Source organism: Lissotriton vulgaris, chromosome 4_1, assembly GCF_964263255.1.
Source record: "Lissotriton vulgaris chromosome 4_1, aLisVul1.2, whole genome shotgun sequence".
Classification (NCBI taxonomy): Eukaryota; Metazoa; Chordata; class Amphibia; order Caudata; family Salamandridae; genus Lissotriton; species Lissotriton vulgaris.
Window position 1 is genome coordinate 2,085,751,710 of NC_141691.1, and position 17,213 is coordinate 2,085,768,922.

At 41.6% G+C, this 17,213-nt stretch overlaps 1 pseudogene; it reads left to right on the forward strand.

Moving 5' to 3' along the window:
- The first annotated feature begins 4,723 nt into the window (after positions 1-4,723).
- LOC147725087 (zinc finger BED domain-containing protein 5-like) overlaps positions 4,724-17,213 on the forward strand; it is a 99,949-nt pseudogene continuing 87,459 nt past the window's right edge.

Here is a 17,213-nt window from a genome sequence, read left to right on the forward strand (position 1 = left end):
CATACACTATATGGTATTTTCATTTCTACCGGCTCTGCATCAAGAAGAAATTGATACCATAGGGCCACCTCTTTTTTTCATGCCGTAGCGATCTGAAGTTCCAACTCCATTTGTTTTGAGACTCGTTCCAGCCCGTCCAGACTATTAAGCCAGGAGTTGATCTGGTAGATTTTAAATCTAGATATTGCCCCATCTGTCTTGTCAAACCAGTAGCTCCAAGTTAACTTTGGTCCCTCATCTATAAGTTGACCCCACTGCCTAAAATATAACTTATTCAGTGGTTTTGCTAGGCTATCTAATAGACATTCAGAGGTGCCTGGAGAGTCCCATGTAGGGGAAAGTCTGATGTAATAGGGTATCACTAGGACCAATCTTATCTCATACCAAGCTTTTGCCGCTGGATGGAGACATTTTAGTCTGACTTTTTAAAAATATATTGAAGCCCATATTTATAAGAGAAACTCTCCTCGGGAAGGGCAACCAGCATAGATTTGAAAATAACCCCTATTAAAGAGTCATCAGGCCTTTGTAAAAGCATTCTGCCGTTTTTATGTTGGAACGCCCAGCAATAGATCTGGAGGTCGGGAAGACCGATACCTCCAGGTCCAATTTTCTGTCTCAACTTTTTCCACTAGCAGCGTATTCTTCTACTTGCCCATATGAAGGAGGAGATCTTCCCCTGCAACTTCAGAAGTGTTTTTTTTCCGAAGTGCAAGGGGATATCGTTAAATAGAAAGGTAAGTTTTGCTAGGATGGACATCTTCACCAAATTAATACGGCCATATATCGTAAGTGGGAGATTCTGCCATCTTTTTGATAGTACGTCTATCTCTTTTCCAACTTTCTCCAGATTAACAGCCAATATCTTCCCAAATTCTTTAATGATTTTAATCCCCAGTTATCTCAGTTCCTCCACACATTTTATTTCTCCGCTGTCTTGCTTCCATATCATTACTTCAGTATTTTCTTCATTTGTCGCATATCCTGCCAAATTCCTTCACTTCCCTCATGAGTTGAGGTAGAGTTGATACTAGGTCCGAAGTGTAAACCATAAGGTCAGCAGCATAAAGCGAGATCTTCCTAAATTATTTCCACAATTTCAAAGGGTATAATCTCATCATTTAGCCTTAATCTTTGAGCAAAAGGCTCTATGTAGATATCAAACAATACAGTAGATGGAGGACAACTGTTGGAAATGGCCCTTTTTGCAGGGTTATGCCCAAACATTTTGCTTGTTCCTCCTATTTTTCTCTGACCTGTTTGTGTTGGTTTTAGGACTCTGGGCCCTTTACCACTGCTATTCAGTGCAAACATGTACATGCTTTCTGTGTACATTGTGTTAAGGATTGGTCTTTCCATGATATGATATTTCATTTACCTGTTAGCCCCTAGTAAAGTTCACTTCATGTGCCAGGGCAGGTCAATCAAATGCTACCCGTGGGACTGCAGCACTGGTTGTGCCAAACTGTTTGTAGCCCTGAAAACGGTAACTCAGACCTGCCATTGCAAAGTCTGCACCCAGTTTGTAACTGCCATGTCGACTATGCCAGTGCACAAACTGACCGGTCCCTAACCTTCCCGTTTCTTACATGTCAGACATCCCTCAGGTAGGCCTAAGATACCCCTGTAGGCAGGGTGCAATGTATGTGAAATGTAGGACATTCCCTGGTGTGTTTGGCATGTGCTAATAGAGAATTACAGCCAATTTAGTTTTTCACTATTGCAGGGTTACCAGTTCCCCATAGGTTAGAATGGGAGTTTGTTTATAACATCTTATAAACTTAACTGGCTCAGAGAATTCGGTAAGAAAATAAAATGTAATATGCCTGAACCCAGAACCTAAAGATTCATCTTTTAGTGAAGGTGATTTTTTACATTCTGCGTTTGAAAATACCACTTTTAGAAAGTGGGTATTTTCTTGCTCAGTCATTCTGTGTGCCTCTGCTGGAATGTGGACTGCCTGTCTGGGTTTTGGATGACAGAAGGCTGGGGGCCAGAGGGGCTCCAGATAGTCTAGGTAGGTGAGGAAAGGGCTGAGTAGCCCTGGGCTGGGATGGGGATAGGGGGAGGATATTTCCTTGCACCTCAAAGGGCTTGGTCTGCCTCTGACAATGCCGTCTCCACCTCCTGCCAGGAATTCACACCAGAGAAGGCAGAACTGGTTCTGGACGGGCACAGGCCCTCTCTGCCTAAGAATCCAAAGGAGTTTTGGACAAAATCTCTGGGTCTCAGACCCCTGAACTTTAGAACCCATCTGGATCAGGAAAACTGCCAAGAAGAAGAGCCGGAGAAGCTTCGAAAAGGAACAACTGATTTTCTGCATGCTTTGCTGGGCTGACCTGCAGTGCCTGCTTCTGTCTTGGGCAGTGAAAGGCCTGGACTGGACAATCTGCAACCCAATTTGAGAGTCTCTCCAAGGGCTTGAGGTAGAGCTTTCCCCCTGTTCACAAAGTCTCAGGAACAACAAAGACTTCAAGCTCCTCTGCCCGCAGCACTGGGGACAATGTGTTTTGTGCTGCAAACAAGGGAAAAGCAACTCAACAACATCTACGATGGTGCTGCCCTCTCTGTGTCTTCAAAGCACTGCAGAGGGCACTGCGACAATGCGGCACTGCAACATTGGTCTCACCGACTATGCTTGTTGATGCCGCCAATGAGCCACTGCTCGCACCTCGACCTGTGGGCACCCTACTCCGCACCGCCTCATTTCAATCAGAAGCTTTGTCACCGCAGAGAGAACCGCCTCACCGTGACCTTGGTCTCACCGATGATGCCTGTTGATGCTGCCAACAAGCCGCTGCTCGCACCACGACCTGTGGGCCCCACACTATGAACCGCCTCGCTTCATGCCAAAGCTTTGGCACCGGCACAATGCTGCACGCCGACCTTTGTCTCACTGACGTCGCCTGTTGATGCCTCAACTGAGCCGCTGCTCTCACCGCAACCTGTGGGCACTGCACTCCGCACTGCCTCCCTGCATGCTGAAGCTTTGGCACTGCAGAGGGCACAGCCGCAGTGCCACACTGCGACCTCTGTCTCACTGATGACACCTGTTGATGCCGCCACCGAGCCGCTTCTCGCACTGCAACCAGTGGGCACAGCCCTCGGCACTGCCTTGCTTTACGAGGATGCCTTGGCCTCCCTGACGCTATTGTGTTTTTATCTAGGAACCTATATCGCTATTCCTATTTTATGCCTTTACACGGGTATAATCCATAATATCCCTATAACGGCATAAGAATTATATCCATATCTAGCAGTAGCCCGTGCAGTCATATTAAGCAAGGCTAATTCCCCGGACTCCTAGAAAGCACAAAGAGTTCTCTAAACGCATCAAACCTCCAGAAACCTGGGAAATCCCCGTTTGCCTTTGTTTTGATTTGTAATAGAACTCCTGCGAGCACTGTAAGAATGGCCAGTTCTTGGTGACATCTTTATTGACGTCTTATGTCCACACTTACGTCAAACCCAGCACCTTTCAGGTATAAATATACCAACGTTGCCTTAAGCAAACACGCGGTGGTGGTTTTGGAGCAGAGCAGTATCAACTTGCCCGAGAGCCCAGCTGATGCGAGAGCCCACGGATGCTGCCCCTCCTCTTTGACACGCTGAGAAAGACGCTGTCTTTTTCTCCAGCCGAGAAAATCCAGCTCAGGCGTTCCCAGCCTACCCTCGCGGGTTGCTGGGATATCGAGTCCTGACAAAGAGATACCGGACCTCCTGCTTTCCAATACCAAGGTACAGAGCTTTCTAAACCCTTAAAGAGAATTCTTGATTCAGATCCTTGGCAAAACAAACTTAACTTAAACTGCTACTTCCTTACTCCTTCCCCCGTATTAGGCTTAGGTCAGGTACACCGGGGTAGGCTTAGTTAGAAGCACCAGTTGAGTACGTTAGCCAATGTAAATATGTATGTATAAGATTTTATCCATTTTAAGTATTTTATGGCTAAGAAACAATATCAATGCTTTTACAGTATTATTTTATAATACTCCTTTTACTGTACTCACTTTACTTTACATTGAGTATTGCAATTGTGGCAATTCATTTCTCTTGCATGAGAAGGAAGACTGCTCAATAAATTATACCTTTTATTGAAAACGCCTGTCTCTCTCTTATCTGCACTCTGGTGAAACTAAGTACGCACAATTGACTGAGTGAAATAATTGTCTATTGTTTTCACACAACTCTAAAGATACACTCTTATTCTGGGAGAGCAAAGTTGTCATGTTATATGGTTGTCAGAAGCTAATCCCTTCTTGTCTATTCAGGAAGTTAAACTCTTCCTCGTTTATTCGAGAAGGTTTCTAGTGACCTCTGAGCTAGCTGGCGAAACTTAAGTCTAATATAGTCAGTAGAGACCTAGTCAACCTCAGTCCTACGTCTACACTGCTGAGTATATTATTCCAACGCGCAGAGCCTATTGGGAATATAGGAACTACACTACATGGCGCCCAATGTTTGGTAAGGCGATAAAACTAACGCAAGATGTTAGAGTAAGTCAGTCGTGCTTTTTCACACAGACCCTTTTTCCCGTAAATACTCCAATAGACGTCTGGAGTGGGTGAAAGGTTAAAATCCACCGGAACTTAGTAGGAAGAGATTCCTATGTATAGTTTCTGGTTTATTCAACTTTGAAGGATACAGTGTTCCAAAATATTGTGCACCTAATCTTTGTTTCCTTGAAACTTGATCTGCAAAAAAAAAACTTTCTGTCAGTAAAATGCCTGACGGAGACGAAGAAAGGGATACTGCTACAATAGCAGCTGAACCCCTAGAGGAGGACACAAGTCTCCTTCAGAGTGACCCGAATGCTATAATCATTCCGGTCCACGTAAGAGCCTTAACTCTTAATCTTATAAAACATTGACTGACATCACGAGGTGTTACAGTCATATTTGTGGTAGAGGCCCATGAATATCGGCAGACAGAGGTATTCTACACATGGATATACTTTCCAGCAGTAAACGCTGTCACACACGACTTCCACTATTACAAAATAGAGGAACCTCCGGAAGAATATACTCCTTTCGAGGATGGTGAAATCCCATTAAATTACCAAGAGCACCTGCTCTGGTTTAAAGGCGCCCTAAAACATAACGATCACATCACAAGGCTCGGTCCACTAGGGATCCCAGGAGCAACGTGGCCGGTTCTAGCCAGCTACGCACCAAACACCGACATTGATAAAATGTCAAAGAAAGAAGTCTTAGTTAAAATGAAAGAATTAACAAAGGCATTTAGAGAGTTATTTCAATTGGCAACTGTGGCTATCCGCCAGAAATTGAAAGAAACAGATATAACAGACCAACCAATTGAACTTGCCAGAATCATAGAAAAATGCTATGAAGAACTGGGTAGAGATAGTTTGGTTGGAAAACCAGTGAAACTTCAACTAATTGAAAATCCTGAAAAAGTATTTATAAAAAATAATCAAAATGCACCAAAAAAGTGCTGGGATGGAAACAAACAATCCACTCCCAAAGGGAAAAAATTCCAGTCCAGAGGAAGGTTTCCTCAGTGCCGAGAGCGATCTCTAGGCCGAGAAGACAAGTCTCTTTAAAGGGAACCCTCTGAAAAAAGATATAACCTTAGAAATAGGGACAATCTGAAGAAACCTGATAGATATCAAGATATTGATACACGTTCTTTTCAGACTTCCTCGCAGAAATCGGAAAGAAGAGGCCTTTAGAATACAGGGAAGAGCACGTCAAGTCCAAAGACAAGGAACCTGCTCAAAGTAAAAAATTACATTTTACGAAAAAGAAGGTAGCCAGTATTAAAGTAATCAAACATGCCGAGGATACTGAGGACACAGTTGAAAAACGGAGAGTGGGCTCAGACAATGCTAGATAGCGGAGCAGAAGTGACCATAGCTCACAAGACCCTGATGAATCTTCTGGAGACAGTGGACACAAATGAATACATTCAAGTGGAAACTGCAGACACACGAGTTAGTGTGCCCCACAAATTATATGACATAACATTACGTGTAGAGGGAGATAAAACCAGGAAAGTAAAAAGTCTATTTTGGGAAAAACTTTCAAAAGGCTATGATATTCTGTTAGCTGAGAAAGATTGGCCACCAGAGTTTGTCAGGGAGTGCCCTCATGGCGAAGAAATGATTATGCCTGCCTTCTCTGATCATATCCCAATTCATAAGAAATACACATATGCAAGAAAATGGGCAGTGGCCCAAGCACCTGCATTATATAAGAATCATGTAGGATGGGATGAGGACTCTCCTCCTCACAAGATCCAGTTAAAATGTCAACCAACTGCACATAGGCAGTACCCAATTAAGCAAGAAGCTAAAAACAAGTCAGGGAGATTTTACATCAACTTGAATACCAGGGGGTGATTGAAACATGCACCTCTCAAATGAACAATCCTTTGTTTCCTGTCTCCAAGCCAGACGATACAATTGTCTAGTCTTGGACTACAGACATCTAAACTCATGTTGCAAAACATTTGCAGTACAAAGCTCACACAGTGCAGCACTATTGAATAACATCATGCGCAAAAAATACAAAACTATGTAAGATATTTCTAATGGATTCTTTTGTCAAAATATTTCACCAGAAAGCAGGTATTTGACCACTTTCTTAATAATGGGGTCACAGAAAAACTTCTGTCGTCTCCCACAGGGATTCAAGAATAGCCCTGGATTATTCTCAGCAAGGGTAACAGAGTTACTTCAAATGTACGATGATGATGCACTATCCTATGTAGATGACATTTATCTCACAGATGACGACCTGGATACTCACTTGAAACGAGTGAACACCATAATACTTGGGTTCGCAGCAGAGGGTTACAAATTCAACTTTAAAAAGTCACGAATTGCCCATCTCACTGTCCTGTTTTTCGGATACGAATTATCAAGTGAAGGCAAAAGCCTAGCAGACAACTTCTTAGAGAAGTGTGCGGTACTCCAGGCACCAAAAACGCTGAGGAATTTACAATCAATATTAGGTTTTCTGAATTTCGGAAGAACGTACATTCTAAATTATGCGGAGAGGGTAAAACCTCTCTGTGAATTAATAAAACCTGATTTCAAACCAATCAATTTGACTCAGAAACACACAGAAATTTTGAGATCTTTGCAAACAGACAAGTTAGCTAAAACAAAATTCGAAACTCGTGACAACACACGCAACCTTGTAATCCGAGTCATCCCAGGAAGATGCAGATTCACATACCTGACCTCTAATGAGGGAGAAACTGTACCAATAGCTTACAAAACATATTTGTATACACAAGCAGAAAAAACATTCAGTATTTCAAGAAATACTGTGAATGCGGTTCGGACTGCTGTAACAAGAGAAAGAGCCCTAGCTGAAGGCAAAAGAATAACTGTTTATACAGCAGAATCAGCCTTTGAGGCGTTATTCAGCCCAGTTAATCTTCAAACTGTGGCGCTAGATCCAAAATGGATACAATGGGAAAATTCTCTTACTGCAGAAGACGTAAAGTACTATTTTGACCCGAACATGAAAAAATTGAAAGATTTGAAATTTGAAGAATATCCTCTGCCAATCGAAATTCTACCTCTCCAACAGTACTCTTGTATAATCTATACAGACAGATTTGTACAACATTACGATGTGGATAATAAATCCTACAATGCAGCAAGCGCGATCGTTAAAGGTCGCTGGCTCTGTGGTATATTCAGACCAAAAGTAACAAAAACTGCATCTACAAGAAATTGTTCAGCTCAGCGAGCTGATATCAGATGTTTAAAGATGGCGCTTGAAAATGCCGATCGTGAATTCCCGACACTAATAGTGTGCGATTTGCATTTCTGCGTAAAATCTTATAATCAGGACTTGCAGAACTGGGTTCAAAACGGCTACAAAGATGACACAGGTGCCACAATCAAGCATAAAACGCTTTAAGAACAAGTAGTTCTTTTACAGAAGGAACTACTTTAGACTCACGTGATACATACACTGAGTCACCAACGTGATGGCGTTCACGTTGCAGGGAATTCATTGGCTAATACAGCCAAAGCGGAAGCAGCTCAACCGGCTTCTATAGCCACAAAAATGCGTTCAGAAAAATACATTGACGTGGAAACCATGCTTGCAGTAAAAACGTCTTCAAAAGGCAACTGTGCAGAGCTACCCGTGAACTATCCACTCAATTATACATGCATCATTGATGCGAACTCCGTTCCTTTTGCTTGAATCCCTGAAGTGGGGTTAGAGTAATTCCAAACACGAACAGGAGAATCTTCCTAATAGCAGATGCACAAATGGGATTGGGTCCGAGGCACCAAGGGATCAAAGAATCACTGAGAGAATTACAATCAGAATACTGGTGGCCGGGGATGAGCGTGCAACATCATAAGTTTGCAATGAACTGCCAAGACTGCAGCGGAAATCGCAGTGGTGAACTTCCATGCCCCTTGGTGTAGTTAGCATAAGTCTATCTACACGTAAAACCCAGCATCCCATTAATCCCATTTTTAGTCTAATATTCACTTAAAAGATGTGGCCCCAGCGCTCGGCTGACGACGGAACTGTTATAAAAGATTTGCGAGTCTTTATCGGCATATACGCAATTGGCATGCTACATTCTGATCAAGGTCCTGCTTTTAGCTCTCAAGCTTATAAGGAGGCCATGACCAGCATGGGCATCGCATTGCGGTACTCTTGTCCCTTCCATCCTGACGGAAATGGGATTGTGGAAAGAAAAAAACGAGACATAAAGCAATCTATAACGGCAAAGGTATTAGGTTCGGGTGATGGGTGGGTCAAACATTTAACAAGTGTCCAACGTAGTCTTAACAATCTGCCAAGAAATTCTCTAATAGGTTTCAGTCCGTACGAACTATTGTTCGGTGTTAGAATGAACACTCACGACTTAGATAGTCAAATCTCAGTGGTAGATAAGAAATGCTTTGATATCAAAGATCGTTTGGCTGTTTTACAGGACTTAGATGAAACAAGAAAAGCTCTGAGCAACATAAAGTTAAAACAACAGCCAACAGCCACTGAAGATACACCACCTGTCCCAGCAAGGCCTGTCTGGATTCCAAAGATTGGGAATCTGGTCAGAGAAAAGATCGCAGTGAAGAAGGAATTTGGGCCTTCTTACAGAAAAGCAGTACCTGTCTTAGCCGTCAACGGAACAAGATCTGTCGTACTACAGCCCCTTGCTGGTAAAACGGAGAACCGAGTTGTATCCATCGACCTGGTAAAACCACAATCATGTGGCCAATAATAAATAGTAGGCCCAGTGGTCTCCCAAGAAGTAGCAGAATACCAAAATTTGCTACAATCCAAGAGGTTCAAACTGAGAGACTAATCACATTTGATAAACCTGCAGTGAGAGAAAAAGGACTATGCAATAATGCAATGAAACTTGTGCCTCTTGAAACCCAAATCACAACAGTTCATCATGAAACACCTGTCTACAACGATGTAGCCTCAGACTATGCTAATGGAAGAAGAGGTGATAAAGCAAATGAAAATTCAGAAGCAATTCTACCAATAGACAGAAAGGGATACTGCTACAATAGCAGCTGAACCCCTAGAGGAGGACACAAGTCTCCTTCAGAGTGACCCGAATGCTATAATCATTCCGGTCCACGTAAGAGCCTTAACTCTTAAACTTATAAAACATTGACTGACATCACGAGGTGTTACAGTCATATTTGTGGTAGAGGCCCATGAATATCGGCAGACAGAGGTATTCTACACATGGATATACTTTCCAGCAGTAAACGCTGTCACACACGACTTCCACTATTACAAAATAGAGGAACCTCCGGAAGAATATACTCCTTTCGAGGATGTTGAAATCCCATTAAATTACCAAGAGCACCTGCTCTGGTTTAAAGGCATCCTAAAACATAACGATCACATCACAAGGCTCGGTCCACTAGGGATCCCAGGAGCAACGTGGCCGGTTCTAGCCAGCTACGCACCAAACACCGACATTGATAAAATGTCAAAGAAAGAAGTCTTAGTTAAAATGAAAGAATTAACAAAGGCATTCAGAGAGTTATTTCAATTGGCAACTGTGGCTATCCGCCAGAAATTGAAAGAAACAGATATAACAGACCAACCAATTGAACTTGCCAGAATCATAGAAAAATGCTATGAAGAACTGGGTAGAGATAGTTTGGTTGGAAAACCAGTGAAACTTCAACTAATTGAAAATCCTGAAAAAGTATTTATAAAAAATAATCAAAATGCACCAAAAAAGTGCTGGGATGGAAACAAACAATCCACTCCCAAAGGGAAAAAATTCCAGTCCAGAGGAAGGTCTCCTCAGTGCCGAGAGCGATCTCTAGGCCGAGAAGACAAGTCTCTTCAAAGGGAACCCTCTGAAAAAAGATATAACCTTTGAAATAGGGACAATCTGAAGAAACTTGATAGATATCAAGATATTGATACACGTTCTTTTCAGACTTCCTCGCAGAAATCGGAAAGAAGAGGACGTTCAGAATACAGGGAAGAGCACGTCAAGTCCAAAGACAAGGAACCTGCTCAAAGTAAAAAATTACATTTTACGAAAAAGAAGGTAGCCAGTATTAAAGTAATCAAACATGCCGAGGATACTAAGGACACAGTTGAAAAACGGAGAGTGGGCTCAGACAATGCTAGATAGCGGAGAAGAAGTGACCATAGCTCACAAGACCCTGATGAATCTTCTGGAGACAGTGGACACAAATGAATACATTCAAGTGGAAACTGCAGACACACGAGTTAGTGTGCCCCACAAATTATATGACATAACATTACGTGTAGAGGGAGATAAAACCAGGAAAGTAAAAAGTCTATTTTGGGAAAAACTTTCAAAAGGCTATGACATTCTGTTAGCTGAGAAAGATTGGCCACCAGAGTTTGTCAGGGAGTGCCCTCATGGCGAAGAAATGATTATGCCTGCCTTCTCTGATCATATCCCAATTCATAAGAAATACACATATGCAAGAAAATGGGCAGTGGCCCAAGCACCTGCATTATATAAGAATCATGTAGGATGGGATGAGGACTCTCCTCCTCACAAGATCCAGTTAAAATGTCAACCAACTGCACATAGGCAGTACCCAGTTAAGCAAGAAGCTAAAAACAAGTCAGGGAGATTTTACATCAACTTGAATACCAGGGGGTGATTGAAACATGCACCTCTCAAATGAACAATCCTTTGTTTCCTGTCTCCAAGCCAGACGATACAATTGTCTAGTCTTGGACTACAGACATCTAAACTCATGTTGCAAAACATTTGCAGTACAAAACTCACACAGTGCAGCACTAATGAATAACATCATGCGCAAAAAATACAAAACTATGTAAGATATTTCTAATGGATTCTTTTGTCAAAATATTTCACCAGAAAGCAGGTATTTGACCACTTTCTTAATAATGGGGTCACAGAAAAACTTCTGTCGTCTCCCACAGGGATTCAAGAATAGCCCTGGATTATTCTCAGCAAGGGTAACAGAGTTACTTCAAATGTACGATGATGATGCACTATCCTATGTAGATGACATTTATCTCACAGATGACGACCTGGATACTCACTTGAAACGAGTGAACACCATAATACTTGGGTTCGCAGCAGAGGGTTACAAATTCAACTTTAAAAAGTCACGAATTGCCCATCTCACTGTCCTGTTTTTCGGATATGAATTATCAAGTGAAGGCAAAAGCCTAGCAGACAACTTCTTAGAGAAGTGTGCGGTACTCCAGGCACCAAAAACGCTGAGGAATTTACAATCAATATTAGGTTTTCTGAATTTCGGAAGAACGTACATTCTAAATTATGCGGAGAGGGTAAAACCTCTCTGTGAATTAATAAAACCTGATTTCAAACCAATCAATTTGACTCAGAAACACACAGAAATTTTGAGATCTTTGCAAACAGACAAGTTAGCTAAAACAAAATTCGAAACTCGTGACAACACACGCAACCTTGTAATCCGAGTCATCCCAGGAAGATGCAGATTCACATACCTGACCTCTAATGAGGGAGAAACTGTACCAATAGCTTACAAAACATATTTGTATACACAAGCAGAAAAAACATTCAGTATTTCAAGAAATACTGTGAATGCGGTTCGGACTGCTGTAACAAGAGAAAGAGCCCTAGCTGAAGGCAAAAGAATAACTGTTTATATAGCAGAATCAGCCTTTGAGGCGTTATTCAGCCCAGTTAATCTTCAAACTGTGGCGCTAGATCCAAAATGGATACAATGGGAAAATTCTCTTACTGCAGAAGACGTAAAGTACTATTTTGACCCGAACATGAAAAAATTGAAAGATTTGAAATTTGAAGAAGAATATCCTCTGCCAATCGAAATTCTACCTCTCCAACAGTACTCTTGTATAATCTATACAGACAGATTTGTACAACATTACGATGTGGATAATAAATCCTACAATGCAGCAAGCGCGATCGTTAAAGGTCGCTGGCTCTGTGGTATATTCAGACCAAAAGTAACAAAAACTGCATCTACAAGAAATTGTTCAGCTCAGCGAGCTGATATCAGATGTTTAAAGATGGCGCTTGAAAATGCCGATCGTGAATTCCCGACACTAATAGTGTGCGATTTGCATTTCTGCGTAAAATCTTATAATCAGGACTTGCAGAACTGGGTTCAAAACGGCTACAAAGATGACACAGGTGCCACAATCAAGCATAAAACGCTTTAAGAACAAGTAGTTCTTTTACAGAAGGAACTACTTTAGACTCACGTGATACATACACTGAGTCACCAACGTGATGGCGTTCACGTTGCAGGGAATTCATTGGCTAATACAGCCAAAGCGGAAGCAGCTCAACCGGCTTCTATAGCCACAAAAATGCGTTCAGAAAAATACATTGACGGGGAAACCATGCTTGCAGTAAAAACGTCTTCAAAAGGCAACTGTGCAGAGCTACCCGTGAACTATCCACTCAATTATACATGCATCATTGATGTGAACTCCGTTCCTTTTGCTTGAATCCCTGAAGTGGGGTTAGAGTAATTCCAAACACGAACAGGAGAATCTTCCTAACAGCAGATGCACAAATGGGATTGGGTCCGAGGCACCAAGGGATCAAAGAATCACTGAGAGAATTACAATCAGAATACTGGTGGCCGGGGATGAGCGTGCAACATCATAAGTTTGCAATGAACTGCCAAGACTGCAGCGGAAATCGCAGTGGTGAACTTCCATGCCCCTTGGTGTAGTTAGCATAAGTCTATCTACACGTAAAACCCAGCATCCCATTAATCCCATTTTTAGTCTAATATTCACTTAAAAGATGTGGCCCCAGCGCTCGGCTGACGACGGAACTGTTATAAAAGATTTGCGAGTCTTTATCGGCATATACGCAATTGGCATGCTACATTCTGATCAAGGTCCTGCTTTTAGCTCTCGAGCTTATAAGGAGGCCATGACCAGCATGGGCATCGCATTGCGGTACTCTTGTCCCTTCCATCCTGAGGGAAATGGGATTGTGGAAAGAAAAAAGCACGACATAAAGCAATCTATAACGGCAAAGGTATTAGGTTCGGGTGATGGGTGGGTCAAACATTTAACAAGTGTCCAACGTAGTCTTAACAATCTGCTAAGAAATTCTCTAAAAGGTTTCAGTCCGTACGAACTATTGTTCGGTGTTAGAATGAACACTCACGACTTAGATAGTCAAATCTCAGTGGTAGATAAGAAATGCTTTGATATCAAAGATCGTTTGGCTGTTTTACAGGACTTAGATGAAACAAGAAAAGCTCTGAGCAACATAAAGTTAAAACAACAGCCAACAGCCACTGAAGATACACCACCTGTCCCAGCAAGGCCTGTCTGGATTCCAAAGATTGGGGATCTGGTCAGAGAAAAGATCGCAGTGAAGAAGGAATTTGGGCCTTCTTACAGAAAAACAGTACCTGTCTTAGCCGTCAACGGAACAAGATCTGTCGTACTACAGCCCCTTGCTGGTAAAAAGGAGAACCGAGTTGTATCCATCGACCTGGTAAAACCACAATCATGTGGCCAATAATAAATAGTAGGCCCAGTGGTCTCCCAAGAAGTAGCAGAATACCAAAATTTGCTACAATCCAAGAGGTTCAAACTGAGAGACTAATCACATTTGATAAACCTGCAGTGAGAGAAAAAGGACTATGCAATAATGCAATGAAACTTGTGCCTCTTGAAACCCAAATCACAACAGTTCATCATGAAACACCTGTCTACAACGATGTAGCCTCAGACTATGCTAATGGAAGAAGAGGTGATAAAGCAAATGAAAATTCAGAAGCAATTCTACCAATAGACAGAACTGCATCTGGCTACTTCATCAACTTTGATAATTTTTCGGAAGATCCAAGTGAGCATGAAGAAACGCCAGCATCAAAAAGTTTTAAAGACAAAGTAATTGAACTCTTTAATCAATTTAAAGAAACATATCTGAATCCCCCATGGATTGAAGTATGGTTGGTGTTAGGTGTACTTTTCCTCCTGCTTTGACTCATCATGGTCCTTTGCCTGGGAAAATTCATTGAAGGGAAATACAGTACAATGGACACAGCAAGCCAGAATATCAACTTGGTCCTGAAACCACAGAAATCGTCTCACATCGAGAAAAGTGAACTTTCATCAGTAAATGTCACAGTCATTCCAATACCCGGCGGGGTAGCTTGCGACAGAACAGATTACGAAATATATGGCCCGGTTGAACTCTTGAAGTATCCATATCAGTTCAAGGTTTCATTAAGTGACTTTGTAAAACCAAGTACATTCTCTGATGATTGGGACTTTGAAAGTATAAATAATATGATGTCTGATTTAGTAATGTCAGCAAAATTTACAGAACATGATTACTTACAAGGTTCATCGAATTATGAACAGATGTATTGCTACAACCACTATGCACATCACTACTTGCATAAATCTGCACAACCTAGAAATGTTTTTAACTCTAATCAATGGGAACATTGTGCAGCTCCAACAAAAAGCAGTTCAAAGACATTTTATGAGAAATTTCCATACTTCTCAGGGTTTAACACAAGTGATGCAGAAATGTTTTATTTTAGACTGTCAGAAAAAACAGGGTTAAAAACAATGTTGACAAATACTAAATTAACATATTCAGAAACATTTTATGAAAAAATGATTACATCTGGTTTTGATTTTTGGAAAAACAACATTGGAACAAAAACAATCTGGGGTTCAAAATATTGGCAAGTGCAAGGTTTAGAAGCATTATTTAGAGCCTGCATGATCCCAGAACAAGTTATATTCCTGAATGACACCATTCAACAAACAACCGGTCTTGACCTAGCCAAAATTAAAGACTTGAATCAACCGTCTATTCCTAAACCAGTATCTGACAGTAATAGCACTACTGATATTGAGATAGACGTATCCGATATTTTACACCAAAACAGAACACATCCTGATTGGAAAAAATGGTTGATCTGGCCCACAGACACTAATAACTGTCAAGATAGATTCCTGAACAAAAAAGAGGGATTTAAAATAAACAGGCCAGAACCTAGGTACTCCCAGAGACAACATCCAGGGATAGTTACAACATATAGTGTAGGGAAACTATACCTTGAGTGGCTAGAGAAATCCACACTGGCTGAAATTAAGCAACACTTGACTTTACTTAAAGACGGTGCTGACTTGCGTGATTTCTTAATGGGACCACGCAAACAGCGTAAAAAAAGTTTCATAGCGGCCAGTATATACGCTGCATACAACGAAGCATGGAAAATAATGCAAATTGAAACTGCTGAGAAAATACGAGAAATTGATCGTATTAATTTGGAAAAATCACTTTCTGTTGTGGACAATGGGTTAATGACTCTGTCCTCCAGAATATATTCACTGGACAGTATTGTATCATCCGCTATCGATATAATAGATAAGGACTTACTAATGTTACAACACGGTCAGTCCCAATTACGTTCTATTGTACAGCTTGGCTGGACGTTGCAAAATCTGTGTTCAGGCTATGTGCCTTGGCGTTTAATCAACACAACGTCATTGTTCTCTATCTTTAACCTTACTGATAAACAAATCAGTTTGGCACAGAAAGGAGCAGACTATACGATTCTGAGCATTGAAAAACTTCAGAGATTAACATTGACAATGTCAGAAAGACCTGTTATTGAATGGATAATACACGGAATAATCACAATTCCGATAACTTTCCAATTTAAAAATTGCCAAGAGTATGAAAGGTTGGGTAAAGGGTACATTAAGTCATCATGGAAATTACCATATACACACACATGTTACAGTAACAAAAACCAGAATGTATTTCTTAGTGGTAACAATTGTAAACGATCTCTGAGCGGTATACTTCTGTGCCAAGGTATTAACTTGCATGGGGCCTGTGAGGGGACTTCAAATAACCTTTCATGCCACCAGCACGGCACACCTGCAGAACAAATAGAGCCATTCTTTAAACAACTTTCTAACAGGAGTTACGTTCTAATAACGGACCACAGCTGTTGTGGCATGGTGCCAGGGAAAGCCTATCTCATAAGTGTTAGTTCCATGGTCAACTGCTGTATGCAAGTATTGTATCCAAAGGCCTCTCCTGATACGGAGTCGACGATTTGGCCTTCTTTGAATATCTCTTCTATACGGATTGATACTTTAAGCAGAATGAAGTCTGTTTTCTTATAGACAACAGTGCCTCTTACGTCATCAAAAGAAACGTATGATCTGCAAGTCGCAAGGACAACAGCAGAGATACATACCCTTTTATCTACAAATTGCCCTGTGCATTTCGTAGAAATGCTTAGCCAAATCCTAAACATGTCAGATGCCAGTGGGATCGCACATGTATTTAAGACAATTTTTTCGGGACTGTTGACACCCTTCGAAGCAGTCCTGGGCATCTTTCCCAATTTTGTCCATTCTGTCTTTTTGGCGGTCTACCTCTACTTTTGGGACTCGTAGCAGGAATTCTATTTTTGATACTTCTGCTCCGATATGGCAAGCCAAGTTGCAGACAAGACTGCAGCATCGATGGAAGAAACGATCCTAGCCATACGCTATCGGGACCGCTTAACTAGAGTCCGTGGGTTAGCCTGGCTAAGAGATCTGAATGTGACCTGGTTTCTTTCATTCAGACCAATCTGACAAAATTGCATCTTACCTGTGCTTCGATGTATGCTATGCAGAGAAGAATGCGTGTTGGACACCTGTCTTACACTACAATCAGCAGTACCAATGGATATAGATACTTTGCTAAGTCCTGTA